The following is a 21,538-nucleotide window of genomic DNA, read 5'->3' as shown; positions in this document are numbered from 1 at the left end:
TGAAATCTTGGCATACACAGACATTTGCACATGTGCAAGAAATTTTAGAAGTGGGAGGGTCAAAGTAGGCTGCATTTTTACATTGATAGGTACTGGCAGAGTGTTTCGTGTAGAAATCTTAGCTATGTACAGTTACACTAATAATGTGTGTAGTCCTGTTCCCCACACCCTCCTTGACCCAGGGGGTTATCAAATGTTTACGTATTTTCTAGTCTGATGTGCAAAAAATTATATTTGGTGGTGGTTGTGATTTGTACTTCTCTTGTTATGAAGGAAGTTAAACATCTTTTTGAAAGTTTTTGAGCCATCCATATTTCCTGTTCTTTGAACTGTCTCTTCATTTCCTTTGCCTTTAGGTCTGTGTATACGCTGTAAGAAGCATTATTTTCTTATGTATTTATAGGTGCACTTTATGATGTGAATTAACCCTTCTGGATGACTCATAACCATTTTCCTCGAGTTTGCTGTTTGGTTCTTTAAATTATGTATATTTTTGTTATGTAGAAACTTACGGTTTGGTTAGAGTTATATGAATTAATCTTCTTTTTTATTATTTCTTATGTTAGATTTAAGGCTTGGAAGATTCCTGGAAGACTGGGGGGAAATCCTATGTTCTCTTCTAATATTTTTATGATCTTATAACTTCTTTATTTTGGGGTTGGAGATATCTGTTTTGCTTTTACTGAGCTATTAGGATAAATTGCCAGAAAGGTCAGAGGATGTAACCAGCATTTCATGCAGACTTTGACTTGCTCATAACAATATCCTAAACATTTAATTTGGCAGTGGCCCTTATTAATGTAAGGATTAGAGGCTAACCAGCTATTAAGCAGCCTTTTCACCTCCGTTTGAGAGATAGCAGTCTTCCCAGGTCTTTCCTTCCCAGGCCTTTCCTTCTTCATCTTCCTGTTCTGAACCATCTGCAGATCTCTCACTCTCCCTCTCACTCTTTGTCTTCCTCTCCCTCTCTGTCAGTAACATTTTTTGCAGGTTGCCTTTACTTTGGTCTTAGTCCAAGGTAGGATTGAGTCAAAGGTTGGTGTCATTTAAAAACATGGTGGACTTTCTGAATCTTTGTCCTGAGGTTGCCACAAACGGGTGGTGTGTGGGAGCCAGCTTGGCTTCTACTGACTCTGAGCCCACTGCACGTGTCTATCCAACTTCACATTCAGTAATGTCATGCTGGCAGCTTGAAATTCACCATGGTGGGAGCATTTACACCACAGGAATTGGCAAACAATACAGATCAGGGTTTGTTTTTTTCTTCATGGAGCCAGTTGATAAACATTTATCACACTAATGAGTGTGACCCTGGGCCACTTAAAACAATTTTTTTTGGCCCAGCGCAGTGGCTCACGCCTGTAATCCTAGCACTTTGGGAGGCCAAGGGAGGTGGATCACCTGAGGTCAGGAGTTTGAGACCAGCCTGACCAACATGGTGAAATCCCGTCTCTACTAAAAATATAAAAATTAGCTGGGCATGGTGGCAGGTGCCTGTAATCCCAGCTACTCAGGAGGCTGAGACAGGAGAATCACTTGAACCCAGGAGGCAGAGGTTGCAGTGAGATGAGATTGTGCCATTGCACTCCAGTCTGGGCAACAGAGTGAGACTCCATCTATCTCAAAAAAAAAAAAAAGAGAGAGAGAGAGAGACCAGGTGCAGTGGCTCACGCCTGTAATCCCAGTACTTTGGGAGGCCAAGGTGGGCGGATCCGGATCACGAGGTCAGGAGATCCAGACCATCCTGGTTAACATGGTGAAACCCCGTCTCTACTAAAAATACAAATAATTATCCGGGTGTGGTGGCGGGCGCCTGTAGTCCCAGCTACTTGGGAGGCTGAGGCAGGAGAACGGTGTGAGCCCGGGAGGCGGAGCTTGCAGTGAGCCAAGATCGCGCCACTGCACCCCAGCCTGGGTGACAGAGCGAGACTCCATCTCAAACAAAAAAAAAGAGAAAAGAGTTTCTTTCCTCTCTCCTCCTTTTCACAGATTTGAGTGCCTGTTCTGAGCATTGTGCTATGTGTTGGGGATACAATGATAGGTGAAAGTAGACAGCTCAGCTTCCATAGAGCTTAGAGACTTCTGGGGAAGGCACACCCAAACTGATCAAGTAATAATCTTTTAATTACAAACTGAGTTAAGTGTGTAGAAAGATTGAGAGACTAGAAGAACAACAACAACAAAACCCTGACCTAGACAGACTGGTCTGTGTAAGAAAGTGACATCTGAGATAAGAGCTGAGCTTTGAGTAGGAGGTAGAGAGAGAGGCAAAAGAGAAGAGATGTGTGTGCTTTCCAGAGAGAGCAATGGCATTTGCAAAGGCCCTGTGCATGCGGGGCCTGGAATTGATAGCAACTGATATGGGCATGGCGGGTGGTGACGGCTTATAAACTGTGCTAAGAACTTTTCCTCTAATTTCAGAGCAAAGAAAAACCATCAAAGAGTATTAAGTGGGATAAGGGATATGATGCAGTCAGAATTCATGTTTTTGAAAAGACCTGTCTGGCTGCAGTGAGATCTCGTGTGGGGGGGAGGGGAGGCTGTGCTGAGTGCACAGGAGAAAGCCAGCGAGGCCTGTAGAAGATGCTGGGTTATCCCAGGGCTGACGGGGAGGCAGACACTCTCGGGAGATACCAAGGAGATGCCCGCAGCCAGCTGAGGTGAGGCCTTGGGAATGGAGGGCTTCAAAGGAGGGCGTGTGGAATGAGAAGACGGCCTGTGCCCAAACACTGCACATACAATGGACACTTGGGGCTCTGCAGCCACCCATAGGCAGAGGGGAGGGAGGAGAGCTTTTGACAGGGAAAGGCAGCCTGACCAGAGGTTCTGGAGGAAGCTGGGCCTGTTTGGGAAGCAGACATGCTGGTCTGCACGGGGCTCCTGGGGATGAATGGTGGGAAGTCCTACTGGAAGCTCAGAGGCCAGACAAGGGGGCCTAAGCCTGTTCCTAGGGCTGTCGATAGAAAACATGGAGCCTTTGGAGTGTTCTGGCATTTTCTCTTGCCCTCCTACTCAACAAGGGAGGAAGCTAATTAAATTTCCACACAGTTGAAAGACCCAGATATGTGAAACCACAGGGCTAGAATTTGCCTTCCAATTCAGCCAGCTTTGCCTTTGCTAATTGCTTAGTCTAGGTAAAAGATTGTCCTGGGCGTGGCCATGTTTAATATGATCATCTAGTCCAAGCCTTCAGTTTAGATGAGAAGGCTGAGCTGGAGGGCCATTGGCTTGTCCAAAGCTACCAGCCTATTAGGGTTTGAATCCAGTTCTCCTTATCCTCTGCTCCAGAGTGGCCCTTACCGTGGGAGAGGGGCCAGGAAGGGCCGGCAGGGGCTCCCACCCCTTGTGACTTCTCCCTGGCACTGGCCTTTCAGAGGTGACCCTCCCGTTGTTCTTGAGAATGGTGGTTGCTGTATGTTTGGGTTTCTGGACAGTTCTGCTGTGGCTTTGCATGGGTTGGCTTCTGCAGAACGCCTCTCTGGGCAGATTTCTCTACTCTCTGCCTTCTTAGTCCTGCTAGCCAGGCCCCCTGTCTTGTCTTGCTGCTCTTAACACCACAGGCCCAAGAGACAGAAAATAAGATGGAAACCTGCCCACATCACTCCCCTGCTTGAAGCCTTCCACAGCTCCCAATCACTTCAGCACCCAGCGAGGGTGCCCTCAGACCTGAGCCCCACATGCCTTTCCTCTCCTCCCCTGCCACTCCTCCTTGTTGTAGGGGGCATCTTGTATACAGTTCCCAGCCCAGGCTCTCTTACTGCCTCGGTGCCTTACTAATGCTATTCCTCTTGCCCGAGCCCCTTCCCTCCTTCCTTCAGCCCCTTGGTTCCTGCTCATCCCTCAGGTCAGCTCAGTCTCCATCTGAAGGATGACAACCAGCTGTCCCCTTATCCAAGCCCTCACTGGACCCTGATTAGAAGGATGTCTGGCCCTCTCCCCTCCTGAAGGTCTTTGACTTTATGAGGTCATAAATGTCTGAACTCACCTGAACTTGATGTCATGAAAAGGGCAAGTGTGGCCGGGTGCAGTGGCTCATGCCTGTAATCCCAGCTACTCAGGAGGCCGAGGCAGGAGAATTGCTTGAACCTGGTAAGCGGAAGTTGCAGTGAGCCAAGTTGGTGCCATTGCACTCCATCCTGGGGGACACAGTGAGATTCTGTCTAGGAAAAAAAAAAAAAAAAAAAGGGCCCGAGTGGCAGGCCCGGCTTGCAGCCCCGACTCTGCTGCTTGTCATGCATCTGTCTCCTGGAGCATTACTGTACCTGTTTCCTCAACGGTAGAATGGGGTCAGTGCTGCCTGACCTTGAGGGGCATTGTGAGGACAGAGGCAGAACACTGGGAAGCGTGCCCCACCCCCACGTGCCTGGCAAACAGCCCCCACCCTGGAAGCCTCAGGTGCTTTTCTTCCTCCCCTTGGTGGGGTGAGGATGACCGGGGTGAGTCACCTGAGAAGCGCTTTGAGGGGGGGGAGCTGAAGGCCACACCTGGAAGGGCGATTTATTCCTTGGGCGCTGCCAGGTGTCTGCTGCCTTCGCCCAGAAACTGGTGATGTTCAGAGCTAGGTATGCCCTTCAGACAGGAAGCCTGCATCCAGGGTGATGGGAGGAGCCCCACCAAAAAGCACCCTCCACAGGGTTTGTTTATGTGCTGAGTTCCAACCTGGAAACAAAACGGGTCACTGGGCCACAGGATTCAGAGAGAGGCCACGATCAGAAAGGAGGGACCTTCCTGGGGAGGCAAGGCCTGGTTAGCTGAGGCTGGGAGAGGGGGGCTCTGCCTGGCTCTTCACTGCCTCCTGGAGTTCTCAGGCCAGAAATCTGAGTTTATGCCGTTTAGTGAAAGATGAGCTTCATGTGTTTGCAAGCCTGGCTTGGGTGTGCTGCGTGAAAATATGGCTCAGAGAGAGTGGAATTCGAGAGAGGAGTTGATGGTGACATCGAGCCCGTGGCAGCAGAGCTCAGAGAGCAAACCTAGGGGAAAGCTGAAAACTGGAGACAGGGCTGGGGCCCCTTCCCACTTGCAGCTGAGATTTTATGGCAGGCCATGGACTTTGACCTCAGTATTGTAAAAACCTTAATCTTCTGCAGGCTGGAGTTTAGTTGTTTTGTTCTTTTGGTCAGTATTGATGGGCAGATCTCTCTCCGCACAAGTGACCTAGAGATTGACAAGGGCCTATTTGTCTAGGAAAGGGCAGGGGCTGTTGAGTGCATGAGGTGGATTCCTCTCAAATAAACCATTGCTGTGAGAGGATACCGCCAGCACTCGCCCGTCCATGGCATCTGCATGGTATTGTATCCTGTCAGACCTCTCTTGGGACTCTCTTGGCTACAAGTGACTAAAACAAATTTAAATTACATTAACAACATATAAAAGGAATTTCTTGGAAAGATGCAGGGCAGGGGTGCAGGGTGGGATCTGAGATCACAAAGTGGGGTGGGAGTGTCTTTTAGGACACTCAGAAGCCATATTATTTCATCCTTTTCTCCAGAAGTGAGCTCGGTTCCCGCTTCAAACTGGCTTCGCCTCATGCTTCTGCTCATGTGACCCCCGGTCAAGCAACGGCCAACACAGAGGCCAGCATCTCTCTGTCCAACACCAGCTTCCTGGGTGCAAATCTGATGCTCAGCATGGGTTGGGGTGAGGAAAAGGAGGTTTTGGAGCAGGGAGTGAGGTTACCCAGGGCTGGGGACGCCTTCAAATGGTGTGACAGGATATGGTTCCGGCTGTTCTTCAAGCTGGGGTGGACGGGTTTATAGGCAGATGTCTCTGGCAATTAATTGAGAGTAATTGAGTATTGACGATTTAACCACTAAATGCTTTAAACAAAGTATTCTCTTCTCTCCCAGAGACTCAGGATGTAACTCACCTGCTGGCTACTTGAGCTGAGTGTGGAATTAGCAGGAACACTCACCTTCTGAGGCCTCTCTTCTAGGAATCATTAAACATGGCCTTAGATATTAGCTCCAGATCACCCAGGAAGCTTGGAAGGAGCCGTTGGACAGTCACCAACACAGTGTTGCCAATTGTCACTCCCACCCCTGCCTTCACACAGGGCCAGTCTCCTGCTTTCCAAACATTTCTTCTAGTCAGGGCCAGCTACATAATTCGCAGGTCCCCGTGGAAAATAAAAGTGCAGAGTCCCTTGTTGACAGAGCATGTTGTCACCACTGCAGAGCTAAGCAAGGGTTTCCCCAAGCCTCTCCCAGTCTGTCTTTCTTGCTTCTCAGTAACTTCTCTGCCTCTCCTTCATTGTATTTCGTATCTTTTTCTAGATTTCTTTTGGTCAAAAGCGAAACACTTTTTGAGGGCCTGCTTTTCCCAGGGAACAGCTTTATAAAGCCCTAACCAATTTTGTTTGGGATGTTTGGTTAGCTCAAGGTGTGCAGTGGCGTGAAGGAGCCAGGGAGCCGTCTTCTATTTGAAAGTGCCGCTCCCTCAACGTTGAGACAGTTGTTTTATTTATCTGAAAGGAGAACCAAAGAGCTGAGTCACAGAGATGTCTGGTTAAGGTTGTTAACTCGTAGGAATGCTAGTTAAGTGTTTATTAGGTGTTTTTTTGGTTTGTTTGCTTTGTTTTGTTTTTTATAAAGTGGGGAGGGGGGTCAGTCCTTTATATAATTTAATTCAACTAGCTAACAGTCATGCTTTATTTCTGGGAAACATTTTTTAAATAGGTGCAAAGGAGTTAATGCTGGCTTAAAACAACCACAAGCATCTGAGTGGTCATATCGTATTATGGACGGGTTATGTACTTAGCATCGTAATTTGCACTATAGAGCGTTTCCTCCCAGATTAGATGAAAAGCTGCCTTTTGCGTGTGTTTACAAGATGCTTTACAAATTGGGCGCCCTTGATTGCTACGTGTTGAAGAACTCCACTGTTCTCAAATGGATATACTTTAGCGTCTGCAGTAAGTGGGTTGTCTTTGTCCTACTCTTTTAAAAAGTTGTCCCTATTCGTAATTGTGGTAAAACTATAAATTATAAAATGTACTGTTTTAGCCATTTTTCAGGGTACAGTTCTGTGGCATTGGGTACATTCTCATTGTTGTGCAGCTGGCACCATCATTCATCTCCAGAACGATTCCATCTTCCCAAACTGAAACTGTCCCCATGAAACCCCAGCTCCCCGTTCCCCTCCTCTGGCAACCCCATGCTACCTTCTGCCTCCTTGAGTTTGCTTACTCTGGGTACCTCATATAAATAGAGGAACACAGCATTTGTCCTTTTGTGACTGGCTCATGTCGCTCAGCGTGATGTCGTCAAGGCTCATCCATGTGGCAGTGTGTGAGCGTTTCCTTGCTGCCTTAGACTGAGGAATACGCCATTGTGTGCCTGCACCACATTCTGCTTGTTCGTTCACTCATCGGCAGACACCTGGGTCGCCTCTACCCCGTGGCTGTGGTGCGTGTGTGGCTGGGAACTTGGGTGATGCCCTCCTTCTTGAAGACAGTTCCGGACAATCCTTCCATCCCTCCCCTGCCCTCCCCTTCAGAGGCAGTGCTGCAGCCGCTCGCGTGGTGTCCCTGATCTTTCTCTCAGAACATCTGCCCTAGGCTGGTGTCACAGATGGGTAGAAGACCATGTCTGCCCTGGAGAAGGGAGCTCTTCATGTAGCCGGAGACAGTTGGGAAATTGAATATCCCTGGCATGCGGCATAGGACGAGCGGGGCAGGGAATGGGAGCCGAGGGTGTGGGGGTGAACTGAGCACATCCCAGGAAGGCAGGTGTGATGCACCATGAGGTGCCTTGGCCCAAGAACAGGACAAGGTGCAGGGATGCAGAGGAGTTGCTTCTGTCAGTCGCAGGGAAGCCCAGGGCCCGTGGCATCTGAGCCATCCCCAGGGGGGGCTTGGGTTTGAGCAGTGGAAAGGATTGAGAGAAGACCTCTTCTGTGCAGAGCTGGTGAAGACGGGGAAGGGACATGTGCAGGGTGTAGAGAGGATGTGGCCTAGAGGAGGGTATGGGTCCTGACCCCGCAAGGCCCCCCTACAAAGCCATAGCGTCAGCCGTGGGCATAGCTTGATTTTTTCCTCTAGTAGACAATGAGTCTCCTGAACTTTGTAAGTAAGGAAATGATAGAAGAACGAGATTTTAGGACTTGATGGGAGAGATCCAGGAGAGAAGGGCTCGTGTCCACCCAAGAGGTCTGTCTACAGCCCCTCAAGCCAGCCCCTGAGGTGCTGTACCTCCAGGATACACCCATGTTACTCAGTGCCTCTTGAAAACCACCTGAACGAGTCCCTATCACAAAACACGGCCATCGTCCTACCCAGGGGCCACCGCCCTCTCCCTCTTGACATGTCTGAGCTCCTGCAAAGCACCTCCTCTGCCCAGTGCCCAGTGCTCCTGCCTCCTACAGGCCCCAGCCCAGCACTGCATGGTCTCTCCCCTGCAGGGGCTGTCAGGCTTGCCTGATGCCAGACCCCACACAACTGCTCAGGGATTTCAGTTGACCTCCCTGGGTAAGTTTCTAGGGCTTCAGAGTACCACAGACGGGCAGCTTCAACAGCAGAGATGTATTGCCTCACAGTTCTGGAGGCTGGAAGTCCAAGACCAAGGTTCAGCAGGGTTGGTTTTTCCTGAGGCCTCTCTCCTTGACTCGTAGATGGCTGTCTTCTCACTCTGTCCTCACACGGTCTTCCCTCTGTGTGTGTCTGCGTCCTCATCTCCTCTTCTTATGGGGACCCCAGTCAAATTGGATCAGGGCCCACCCTAATGGCTGCATGTGACCTTAATACCCTCCTTAAAAGCCCTCTCTTGAAACACAGTCACATTCTGAGGTCCTGGGGGTTACAGCTTAAACACTGGAGCTTTGAGGGGACATGATAGTAGAGCTCCAGCATGCACCCTGAGCAGGGCAGCTCTGATATGTATCTGCAGCCGGGATGTTTCCCTGAAGCCCTAGGCCTGTGCATTCCCCAACCTGCTGGACTGGCCCTCTCCTGTGGCACCTGATCTTATCTATGCCTTTTCCCTAAATCCCAGTGTTTAGTTGTTGGACACTGTAGCTGAGCGGTTCTTTATCACTCCCTTGCTTCAAATCCTCCGTGGCTCTCCATGACCTTTAAGATGAAGTTGGGCCTGGGTGGTAGGTTTCAAGGTCTCTGCCTGCCTCTCCTGCCTCCATCCCCATCATCCCCACAGGGACCTCAGAGCTCCACCCACCTATTTGTTGATTTCCCAAACAATGCTCTGTATTCCCCCATACTCTTCTTTCAGCCCAGAGTCAACCCCTCCATCCTGTTGCCTCCTTCAGACCTTCTTGACTCCCTCTTCCTCCCTTCCCATTTCCCACCCCTGCTGTCCTGGCCCAAATACATATCCTCAGCCCCTGGGCCTAGCAGGTACTCTGTAAACACTTCCTGCATGGTGCCAGTAAGGAGGTGGCGAAAGGATTTTGCTCTCATCTGGGTGAGGTTGGACGGTTTAATTCTGGGATGACAACAATAAAAGAGGACAGATTCATAAGTCAGCTCAAACCTAAAGTCACATTTCAGTGAGCTATTGAAGATTAAGAAGAGTTATGTAGCTTATCTGAAATGGCAACTAATCAAACTTGGGCGGATCATACTGAGCTCTGGAGTCGATTATGTCTTTAAACCACTGCTGTTCAGAACTTTAGGTAGGTCACAGAGCCTTTTCTTCACGTGGAACTGGCCCATCTTCGTCCAGGGCTGCGGTGGCTCCAGTGCACTTAGAGTCACCCTGGGGAACTTTCGGAAATGCCTGTAGGACCCCAGCATCCATCGTTTAAAGGAAGTTCTCTGGACAATTTCCACGTGGTATGATTTTGCTCCCAGAGGATACTTGGCAATGTCTGGAGACATTTGTTGTTGTTGTCACACCTTTGGGGGCATGGGGGTTGGGCGCTACTGGCATCTGGTGGGTAGAGGCAGGGGTGCTGCTAAACATCCTACAGGGCACAGGACCGTCCACATCACAAAGGATGATCTGGCCCCAAATATGCCAAGTTTGAGAAACCCTGGTCTAGACTAATAAAAACATTCATTGTATTTCCTGACCACACCCAACAGATGGCCAAGCCTGTGGGGAGGGACAGTGGGACCTCTGCTCTTTAACCCGCCGTACGGGGCACATGGGTGTTCAGGCCGAGGGCGTTTCATCCTGCTGGGAATGCCCACAAGGCAGCCAGGGTTCCCTGCCCTCTGTGAAGAAAGGGCTTGCTGAGCTCCTTGTGGGATAAACAAAGCTCAGCCCACCTGGGAAAGCATGTTTGGGAAAAGGACCATAGTGTATTTACGCAGGAATGAATGTTGCTAATGACCAAGTCACTCCTTGAAGTAGGTGCTTTGAACCTCTACTTAGAATAACAGTTAATTACTAGAAAAGGAAACGTCTGTTTGGAAGTAAAAGGTACTTATTTTCAAAATGTCTCTAATTCAAACTAGCCTTTTCCATAATTAATTCCTATTACGGGGGTTTTATAGTGTTGTCAGCAGCAGGAAACTGGAGCTCTCCCGTGGGACACGGACTCCAAACGCTGGAGGCCAGAGCTGAACATAAGCACTGTTTACATTTGCTGAGTAACAGATCGGGCTGGCTCCCTCCAGGGACCCAGGCAGTGAGCCTGATGGATCATCTAGTCCTAGCGAAACATCTGCTACCTGTGCCGAGGCAGGCACCTCGTGGCTTTGCCGGCTCCGAAAGTGAGTGTGCTAGGTATTAGCTGGACCCCGTTAGGTCACCAGAGCGACCCCTTCCCCAGCAGGATGAGTCCTGCTTATGTGATCACAGCACTGTCTGCCTGTCCCACTGTCTTGGCCCTGGACTTGGTAGCGTTGTCTTCCTTTTTGAGTGTTCTTGATGCTCTTGGTGCCTCTAGCACAGGGCTGTCAACAACGGTGGTGGCAGGGGAGACTTAGCCGGGTGTCCTGGCAGGGGCCCATGTCTGACTCTCAGAGCTGCTTTCAAGCACGCAACAAAGATGTTCAATGGGAGCCCATCTGGCCAGAGGGAGTGAAATGCAAGAAGGTGATGGGTTCCCACAGGAGCCTGTCTGGGGCTTACTGGTTTCTGGAGCTCTGTTTCCTGGAGTCATCAAAATCTTCACGAAAAATTAGCTGTGCGTGGTGGCACATGCCTGTAGTCCCAGCTACTTGGGAGGCGAGGCAGGAGGATCATTTGAACCCTGGAGGCAGAGGTTGCAGTGAACCGAGATGGTGCCACTGCACTCCAGCCTGGGCAACAAGAGCAAAACTCTGTCTCAAAAAAAAAAAAACAAAAACAACTAGTAGGTTCCAGAGTGGTTTTTAAAATTATAATTTCATTTTAAGAGAAGATTTCTTTGTAATATTTTTCTGGGAAGTCCCATAAGAAACAACTTGTCAAAAATGGATATCATCAAGACTGAGGGAATTTCGATGTGTGTGGTTTTGTTTTGTTTTGGGTTTTCTTTTTTTTTTTTTTTTTTTTTTGGTTTTATGTGTTTGCTGATAATGTGTTTAAGTATAAGCAAGTGGTTTCTCTGTTTAATTCATTTCTCATTTGCCTTCTTGTTGTTCATCGTTTATAATTCTTTTGGGGCAGAGTCTTAGATAAGTGACCAACGGGAGGGTGGTGAGGAAAGCCAACGGCAACTTTGATGATGCATCTCATTTTTAATAGCAGTTTTTGGGAAGCTGAAATGACCTTTGACAGCCAGAAGGTTACCAGGGAATTTGCAGACTGAGGATCTATGGATCGTCTTACTGAAAAGAGGTTTTCAAATCTTCAGAAGGCATTTTCTCCTTGAGGGCAGCGATGACATATAGCAGCCTTTCTCTTGCGAACTGTTTGAATCTATATAGCAAACACAGCGGCCTCATCTCATGGTTCAAAATTATATGGGGGAAATACCGCACCAGGCATGTCCTGAGCAGCGTGTGACGTTCAGATGTTTACTGAGCCACCAGTTTGTGCACAGCACTGTGCTGGGAGCTGCTGGAGACGGGGAGGATGGATCTGTGAGTGTGTCTGGAGAACAGGTAGTCCCAGGAGGCGGGGGGCGGGGTGCCAAAGGAGTCAGCCTGGCAGAGGGGTGCACTGCGCATGGAGATAAGGAAGAGAGTGAGTTGGGAATCCCTGGGATGTGTGCCCTGTAATGGGAAGGAGTGGGAGAAGACATTTATTTCAGTTAGGAGGAGAGAATGGCACAAGACTGTGAAAGGTTTGAAAGCTTGAGGGGGGTCAGTCAGGATGCTGCAAGTCGCAGAAAACCCTGCATCAAACTGGCTTTAAAAAAATACAGAAGTGGCCAGGCGTGGTGGCTCACGCCTGTAATCTCAGCACTTTGGGAGGCCAAGGCAGGTGGATCACCTGAGGTCAGGAGTTCGAGACCAGCCTGGCCAACATAGTGAAACCATCTCTACTAAGAATACAAAAAATAGCTGGATGTGGTGGTGGGCACCTGTAATCCCAGCTACTCGGGAGGCTGAGGCAGGAGAATCACTTGAACCTGGGAGGCAAAGATTGCAGTGAGCTGGTATCACACCATTGCACTCCAGAGCGAGACTCTGTCTCAAAAATCAAAACAAACAAATAAAAAAACACACAAACAAAAGTATAGATGACATTTCTGGAAGTCCAGAGATAGGATGGGCTGTAGTTTCCAGTTCTTTCTAGTTCTCTTCTAGGTCATCCTCTGCCCTGGCTTCATTCTCACACTGTATTAGCTTGCTGGGCTGTATAACAAATACCACAGAAATGCATTCTGTTACAGATTTGGAAGTTGGAGGTCCTAGATCCAGGTGTGGGCAGGGTCAGTTTCTCCTGAGTTCTCTCTCTTTGGTTTACAGATGGTGTCTTCTCCCTCTGTCCCCACATGGTCCTCCCTCTGTGTGTGTCTGTATCCTCATCTCTCCTTGTAGGGACACCAGTCATGTTGGATTAAGGTCCTCTCTAGAGACCTTACTTTAACTTAATAATCTCTGTAAAATCCCTATTTCCAAACAAGGCCACATTTTGAGGTTCTGGGGTTCAGATTCCAGCACATCTTGTTAGGGGCAGGGTGGACACAGTTCAGCCACAGGGCCTCTTCAGGGATTTCCAAACAAGGCCACATTTTGAGGTTCTGGGGTTCGGATTCCAGCACGTCTTTTTAGGGGCAGGGCGGACACAGTTCAGCCACAGGGCCTCTTCAGGGAGAAGGGAGGGAGTTGCATCCCTGGAGCATGGGCTGAGTGTGTTCTCACGTCACTGCTGCGGTAAGTGGGCTTTCCATCCAGTTTGTCTGTTGTAAATCAGAGATGTGCAAGTGAAGGCAACTGCTGGCACTTCCGTGGGAGTTGGCTGCTGTGTTCAGAATCCAGGTGGTGACAGAAGGGTGCAGGTACTAGAGGGAAGGGCAGGTTCCACCTCTGTAGGAGAGGTAGCTGGGAGCAGGGGTGGGAGTGTGGATACCTGTCACAGGGGAGGAGGAGGGAAAGGAAAGGGGGACAAGGGAGAGAGGGGGAGGGGAAGGGGAGCAGGGATGGTGGAAGAGAGGGGAAGTGGGGAGAAACAGGAAGAAGAGATGGGGAAGGGAGAGGGAAGGGAGAGGAAAGGGAGAGGGAAGGGAGAGGGAAGAGATGGGGAAGGGAGAGGGAAGGGAGAGGGAAGGGGGAGGGAAGGGAGAGGGAAGAGATGGGGAAGGGAGAGGGAAGGGAGAGGGAAGGGAGAGGGAAGAGATGGGGAAGGGAGAGGGAAGGGAGAGGGAAGAGATGGGGAAGGGAGAGGGAAGAGATGGGGAAGGGAGAGGGAAGAGATGGGGAAGGGAGAGGGAAGGGCAGGGAAGGGAGAGGGAAGGGAGGGGAGGAAGTGATCATTGCTGCAGGTTGGCTGGGTGAGTGTTTTATAGATGCCGAAGCTGAATCCTGACAGTCCCCTGAGAAGTGGGCTTCTCTGTGGCTTATAGCAAAGCTAAGCCATCTGCTGGAGCTGAGATCTAGACCCCAGCAGCCTGAATGCCAGCCCCTGCACACCGCCCCTCTGGGCAGGGGACTTCCAGCATGGGCTCTTCACTCCCAGCACCGCTCCCAGTGCCCTTGCTGCCTGGGTTCTCTGCCCGGGTTTCTATGGAGCAGTGCGGATGGGGTGGGGCTATTTTTCTTGCCTTTGGTAGAGTGACAGTAAGGCTCCTGTTTGGAACTGACAGGCAGCCCATAAGCACACCTGTTAAGAACCTCAGGCCTTGACATAGCATCTGTGTGAATCGTTCACATCTCTTTTCTGAGCTCTCGGCCTGGAGATCTACTTCCTAAGCACAAGGGAGGATACGAGCAAATGCCCCTCTCCTGGAGGTTGATCCAGGCATTGCAGTTATTCTGTTTGTGGATTGGCCACACCCCTCGCATCTCTTCTCTTCTGCTGTCTGACCTTGTGCTGTTGGAGGAACAAAAACTGATGCTCCTCGCAATCCATCAGATATTTCTGCCCCATCTTTGGGACTCATTTCAAATAATTTCACAGATTTTTTTTTTTTTTTTTCTGAGGTGGAGTCTTGCTCTGTTACCCAGGCTGGAGTACAGAGGCACGATCTCGGCTCGCTGCAACCTCCACCTCCCAGGTTCAAGCTATTCTCCTGCCTCAGCCTCCCGAGTAACTGGGATTACAGACACCAGTTACCGCGCCCTGCTAATTTTTGTATTTTTAGTATATATGGGATTTCACCATGTTGGCCAGGCTGGTCTCAATCTCTTGACCTTGTGATCCACCCACCCTCCCAAAGTGCTAGGATTATAGGTGTGAGCCACCGCACCCAGCCCTTTTTTTTTTTTTTTTTTTTTTTTTAACAGAGTTTTGCTGTCTGGCCCAGGGTGGAATACAGTGGCATGATCTCGTCTCACTGCAATCTCCGCCTCCTGGGTTCAAGCGATTCTCCTGCCTCAGCCTCCCAAGTAGCTGGGATTACAGGCGTGTGCCACCACGCCTGGCTAATTTTGTATTTTTAGCAGAGATGGGATTTCACCATGTTGGTCAGGCTGGTCTCGAACTCCTGACCTCAGGTGATCCACCTGCCTTGGCCTCCCAAAGTGCTGGGATTACAGGCATGAGTAACGATACCCAGCTTTCACAGAATTTTTAAAGTGGAGTCATAATGACCACATAGTAAAATGGACAGATGTTAACTGTATAGCTTAGTGGGTTTTGACTTGTATATATGCCCATCAACCACCCCCTAAATTAAGGTATTTCCCTCACCCTAGTGAATTCTACGCCGCCCATCTCCAGTCAGCCCACCCCTTAGGCAACCACTGCGTTAATATCTATCCCCATAGCATGGTTTTGCCTATTCTGGAAGGTCATATGAAGGAAGCCTGTGGTCCGCCGTGTCAGTCTCATCCCTGGATTCCTGCGTGGTACTGTGTGCATTGATAGCTGTTCTTGTTTGTTGCTGAGCCGTATTCCACTGCATGGGTAGAGACCACACTGTGTTTCTCTCTCCACTGGTGACGGATACTGGGCTGTTTTCAGCCTGTGGTGATTATGCATAGACTGCTGTGCACATTATAAGCTGAACATTGTCGATCCTTTCTACTCTCGGCTACCCCTCTGTTCTCATATTTAAAAGTTGATTGGCAGAATCAGGGCAGCCAGTGAAAAGTCTTGACTTATTTATAAGCTAGGCAAGCTTCCTTCTTTGTCTTTTCAAAATTTTTAGGGTAGGAAGCAGGAGTGATGGGAGGAATGTGGGGAGGGGATTACCATTCGTTAGAGGCAGGGAACCCTGGCCCTAGAGAGTTGTGGCCCCTGTGTGACCCCACAGCTTCTGGGACTCACTCCCTAGGGTTGATAAGGAGGCTGTGGGAATGGTGCTAGTACCATTTGGGCAGGGAGCAGCCACCTGGAGGTGGCACTACCAGTCAGCTGCTGTTTGTGTCCCAAGGGGGACTTAGCAGCTGTTCTGAGGAGTTTCCTCCTGTCCCTGCAGCACACGAGAGTGGCTTTGGCAGCCAGGCCCTCCACCTCTCTGTAGGCATCTCTTGCATGTGAGGGTTTGATGGAGACCTCTTTATCCTCCCTTTCTGTAAGAATGACCTGGGCAAGCCTTATGAGCAAAACTCAAACAAAACAGGTGGCGCCTCTGCTGTCATCCAGCCCACAGCTAACTGCAAAGAGCCACAAAGGCCCAGCTTGTAGGGTTTCAAGCCAAGGAGGGGAACTATTTTCTGATGGAACCTGCCCTGCAGACTGGTATGTTCCCTTCACAGGATTCTGGAGGCCGCTGGGGAAGGATTTCCCAACAGGGGTGAGTTAGTGAGAAAAGGAGGGCCAGGCCTTCTGATTTGCCTGCTCCTTGCTAAAAACCTTAAAAAGAGCAATGAATTGTAGGCAGGCATTTCCACCACATTTAAACATACGAAAAGCTCAGTGATTTTTGTAAGATTTTCCCAGGGCTTCAAGTTTGCGAGCCACTCTGCACTTCATCAGGAAGCATGTTTGTACTTGCGTGCGTGTGTCATCCTGGGACGAACTGCATTCCTCTGAAAGCAGGTTAAACAACTGATGGTGCGCTTTTATTAGGGGAACAGTTTAGAAATTCGAAGCCCCCAAATGTTCCGCATAAGTGATGCATTTATCATGATGGCTACTGAAATACTGAGCCAAAGCGGAGAGCTAGAAGGGGATGCCTTCCTGGCAGTCCGTCCTCTGCCTGGTTTTACAGTGAGCTGAAGAGCAGTTGTACACAACGGCAAGGAAGGTCGGTTCCTTCAGGTTCTGCAAAAGCAATTTCAGAATTTGGGGAAAAAAACATTAAACATTTATTTTAAACTTAGGCTTCTTCAACGTCTCACAGCCAGCCTACCCTCCAAGCCTGAGTGATTGTGGAAGGAGCCGGCGTCCACTCGGCAGAGGAACAGAGCTTTCCTGCCACAGGCTCTCAGTGACTGAAGATCCAGGGAGTAGAGGCGCGGGCAAGGAGCACTGGGCTCAGATGCAGGAGAACCGGTTTGAACCCTAGCACTACCGCCTCTTCACTGAGGAACCTTGGGGATTACTCAGCCCCCTGGAACCTCATTTCTAAGGTGGAGATGACACCTATAGCATAAAGTGCTGTGGGGATTACAGGAAATGATGGAAGTGACGCTCCCTCTCAGCAGAGTGTGTGCTTTGAGATATGCATTTAATCTGAGCCCTTTTCCGCAAAGAGCTCCCAGTGGAGCTCAGAGGACAGTCATGTAACCAACAACTACAATGCATTATACAACGATCTGCAATCTTCTTTTTTTTTTTTTTTTTTTTTTTTTTTGAGACAGAGTCTAGCTCTGCCGCCCAGGCTGGACTGCAGTGGCCGGATCTCAGCTCACTGCAAGCTCCGCCTCCCGGGTTCATGCCATTCTCCTGCCTCAGCCTCCCGAGTAGCTGGGACTACAGGCGCCCACCACTTCGCCCGGCTAGTTTTTTGTATTTTTTAGTAGAGACGGGGTTTCACCGGGTTAGCCAGGATGGTCTCGATCTCCTGACCTTGTGATCCGCCCGTCTTGGCCTCCCAAAGTGCTGGGATTACAGGCTTGAGCCACCGCGCCCGGCCGATCTGCAATCTTCTAACCATTAACTCTAGACTTCGAAAACAGAAGCATGGAAGCTCAGAGGAAACGACCGAGGTCAGCCCTGGCAAATGGCGGTCTTTGTGGCCCCCAGCTGGCCACCTGAGCTGTGGACACGTTTGTCTGCCGTGTTCCCTCACTGTCAGAACCCCTCTTTCTGTGGCCTCATATTGTCCCCAACTATTCGACGTCTCCTCATTTAGGAGTGCTTCTCAGGTGCTCTCAAATGACCTCTTTTTCAAAATTTCCTCTCTATTCCTATTTTCCAAAACCAAAATATCTGGGCAGCTAATTTTAGCTAAGAGATGAAAGCCGTTCACACTAAGGTACGAAGGACTGATAGGATTGACCCTACTCCCTCTGAGCTCATCCAGAACTTCAACCTGTTCATCGACGACTGGCCAATAGCCCACACACTTCATGCCCACCCATAGGTGGTTTTGAAAGGCTGAACCTTTAACAGCCCTCCCTCTCATTCTCCCCTCCCTGTCCCCTGCAGAGCCAGGCTCAGGAATTTGGTCCTCCTTTTCTGAAAGGCTGTGATCTTTGATCAGGATATTTCTAACAATAATAGCATCAACCGAAAGCCCCCAGTAAGGTTTGATTGACTTAACTTTTCAGTTGCATTTTAAGGCTAGTCCTGATTAACATTCCCCTCTGTGACATGGGTGCAGGGTGTGCCCTCACAGGATCTGCCCCCACGCCCATTCTTACTCAGTGTCCAGCCCAGGTGCAGGTCTCCCTCCTGGAAGCCTCCCTTAAGCCTGCCCCACATTTTTAAACCCTCACACTTGCTGTGTTTTCTTTTTCTTTCTTTTCTTTTTTTGTTTTTTGGTTTTTTTTTTTGGAGATGGAGTTTCGCTCTTGTTGTCCAGGCTGGAGTGCAATGGCGCAATCTCGGCTCACCGCAACCTCCACCTCCCGGGTTCAAGTGATTCTCCTGCCTCAGCCTCCCAAGTAGCTGGGATTAGAGGCAAGTGCCACCATACCCAGATAATTTTGTATTTTTAGTAGAGACGGGGTTTCTCCATGTTGGTCAGGCTGGTCTCAAACTCCCCACCTTAGGTGATCCACCTGCTTCAGTCTCCCGAAGTGTTGGGATTACAGGCGTGAGCCACCGTGCCTGGCCACATGCTGTGTTTTCTAACACAAAAAAACTCCTCTCCACTCCCCTCCAGCCTCATCCCTTCTAATCTTCCCGGCATGGATAGGGCCGGCCAGGGCACACTCACAGCGCCTTCTATGTGTCTGCTGCCACTACTCTTCACCCCTCTGCATCGTCCTTTCTTAGACGTGCCCCAAACTCTAAAGAGCAAGGATAGCACTTTTTGCACTATTGTTTTCTTGGGGTCTGGCACTCAGTAGGTGACCAATAAATAGTCATGAAACACTTAAGACTGTGGCACTGCTCAGCAGTCCCTCCTGGGGCCTGGCCCACAATACTGGGGACTGGGTGGTGGCACGAACAAAGAAAACGTATTTACACAAGGCCAGGACCTAAGAGCTTGGGGTGGCCTGCCTTGAACGTGTGAGAAGTCAAGGGGTTTGGTGACTAAGGGAGGGGGGCCAGTCTGGTCACTCTTCCTTTTGGCTGGCAACGTCCTTCAGTCCTTTCACCCATTGACAAGCTTGGGGAGAAAGGACGTCTCACTGCCAGCAGAGATGAGACGTCAGATAGAGAGGCCTGCACCCTGGAGATTTTCTCGCGAAGATAACCCACAAGACAACAGGCAGGAAGACCGCAGCTGCTCTGTCCTTTCTGCTGTCCAATCCAGGATCCTCTTCAAAGTGCTCTGCCATCCATGTTTAAGTTAATTGGGATACTGGCTAGCCCATTTTCTGAAGATAACACTTTCTTTCAACTTTTTTGTGTGTGCGTGTGGGAAAACATACATAACATAAAATTAACCATTTTACAGTTCAGTGGAAGCCATTCACATGGTTGTGCAACCATCGCCACCATCCGTCTCCAGAACTTGTTCATCTTTCCAAGCTGAAACTATATCCCCATGAAACCATAACTCATCCCCGCTCACCCCAGCTCCTGGTAACCCCCATTCTACTTTCTGTGTCTATGAATTTAACTACTCCAGGCACCTCATGTAAGTGGAATCATACCATATTTGTCCTTTAGTGATGGCTTATTTCACTTAGCATGTCTTCAAGGTTCATCCATGTGTAGCATGTGTCAGAATTTCCTCCGTTTTTTAGGCTAAATAATACTCCATCATGTGCATGCACCATGTTTTGTTTCTTTGTTCATGCATCAATGAACACTTGGGTTTCTCTCAGCCCTTGGCTACGGTGAATAAGGCTGCTATGAATATGGTGTGCAAATATCATTTTATGTCCCTGCTTTTGCTTTTGGGGGTCTACAGACTATTTTTTAAAGAATAACAGTATAAATCATTGCCTGTGTACTTCCTAGTCAGCCCCGGACTTGGGCTAGTTGAGCAATTGTCCTTCCACGGAGAGGTGGGGACAGGCAGGGCAGCGATTTGTTCTCAAGGAAGTGGAATTTTACACAGTTGACTGCTTCTTGCTGTGGTTGACCTTTTGCAGATCATTTCCTTAGAGTTTTCAATGTTTGTCCATATCTTACCAATTAGCAGTTATAAACTCTTGAGAAGCCAGGAAAATAGTTATTTTTATTCTCTTGGATTAAAGGCAGAAAAACATTCCTCTGTTTCTTTTGAACATCCTTTGATGTACATGCATATCCCCCTGTCTTCCTTCAGGTGGATTGTCAGAGGTGACAGGACTGTTTTACCCCAGCCTTTAAAATCCCAGAATTTCCACGTTTATAATTTGCATTGTGTTCACATATTAGTTCATGCAGGGCAAACAAAATATACGTGGCAACGTCTCTCGTACTCTGCAGCCCAGACATGCCCTTGAAAGTATGTAGGAGGGAGAGGGTTTCCGAGGCCAAATACGTTTGAAAAACGCATTTTACAGAACCCCCTTTTCAGGATTCATGATGCACATGAACATATTAAAGGCTCTGAGAAGTCCTACAAATGAGACACCAGCTCAACGTTGTTTCACTGAATGTCATTGCTGATTAACCAGTTATTCCCTTTTTTTAGATGAACACTTATTGATACCCTTTTAGCCATACCACCTTCAAAAAAAAAAAAAGCTTCAACTGCTGGCTTAGAAGTGAGTGTGTCTTTCAAATGCAGCTACGCAGGGAGGACAGTCCAGTTGTGAAGGGCTTCCTTATTGGATCGTTAATATTATTAATATATTTTTACTTTGTCTTTTGCTGTCTATTTGCCTTTGAGAGAGACAGAAGAAAGAACTGGGGAATGCTGAATAGATCGACTTGATTGTCCCGTGGCAAGCTTTGTCAAGGCTGCTCTGCTGCATCAGTAGTTAATGGAGAGTATTATTTTGGCAGGGCTGGGATGGAGTTCAGGTCCCCTGGCTTGTTATGCAAAGCCAAGCCCGTGAAGCCCCAGACACTGATTGCAGTTAGTGCTACAGCAGAAAGGCCTTCTCACGTTCATCCCTGGAGTTTCCCCAAAAGTTCACACCCTCCAAGTCCTGTAATTCCAACTCCACAAGTAACAGAAGGATGTCCCCTCAGGAGCTGCCCATCCCAGGCCTGTCACCAATATTAAAACATTGTACCACTCTGAGCAGCCTGGAGGGTGAGGCGGGGCAGGAAGGTCTGATCAGAGACTCTGTGGTGAGGGCCCCGACTTGGGCAGCTTTGCAGCCTCCTTGGCACGAGAGGGTCTCTGTTCCCTTTCTCTGTCGCTTGCTGAAGTTTGAGTTGTGACATGTGTTCTCTTCTCCTTTCCCTGTCACATACACATCTGGCCAGGCCCTGGTGAGTTCTCAGGGTACTGATCCTGGCTTTCGCGTAAGGATGCTTTGAGGTTCTATCTGAGGAAACTCTTTTTTTTTTTTTTTTTTTTTTTTTTTTCGGCGGGGTCTTCTTTTTTCCCCCCGGGGGGGGGGCGGGGGGCTGGGTTCCGCCCCCCACCACCCCCCCCCCCCCCC

General features: G+C 49.2%; 1 protein-coding gene across 3 annotated transcripts in view; it reads left to right on the top strand.

Annotated features, from left to right (window-relative positions):
- SLC22A23 (solute carrier family 22 member 23) overlaps window positions 1-21,538 on the top strand; it is a 190,669-nt gene that overhangs the window by 6,955 nt on the left and 162,176 nt on the right. The window contains exons 1-2 of one of the 3 annotated variants that reach the window (XM_025383943.1): window positions 4,398-4,562; window positions 16,757-17,005. The exons of 1 other annotated variant lie outside the window; for it this stretch is intronic. The gene's annotated coding sequence lies outside the window, so the exon portion shown is untranslated. Of the gene's footprint in view, window positions 1-4,368; window positions 4,563-16,756; window positions 17,006-21,538 lie in introns of those variants that run through there. One more of the 3 variants, XM_025383942.1, reaches the window with a different exon arrangement.

The sequence above is a fragment of the Theropithecus gelada genome, chromosome 4 (assembly GCF_003255815.1).
Source record: "Theropithecus gelada isolate Dixy chromosome 4, Tgel_1.0, whole genome shotgun sequence".
NCBI lineage: Eukaryota > Metazoa > Chordata > Mammalia > Primates > Cercopithecidae > Theropithecus > Theropithecus gelada.
Note: the sequence above shows the minus strand (reverse complement) of the source record. Positions and strands in the feature narration are given on the sequence as shown.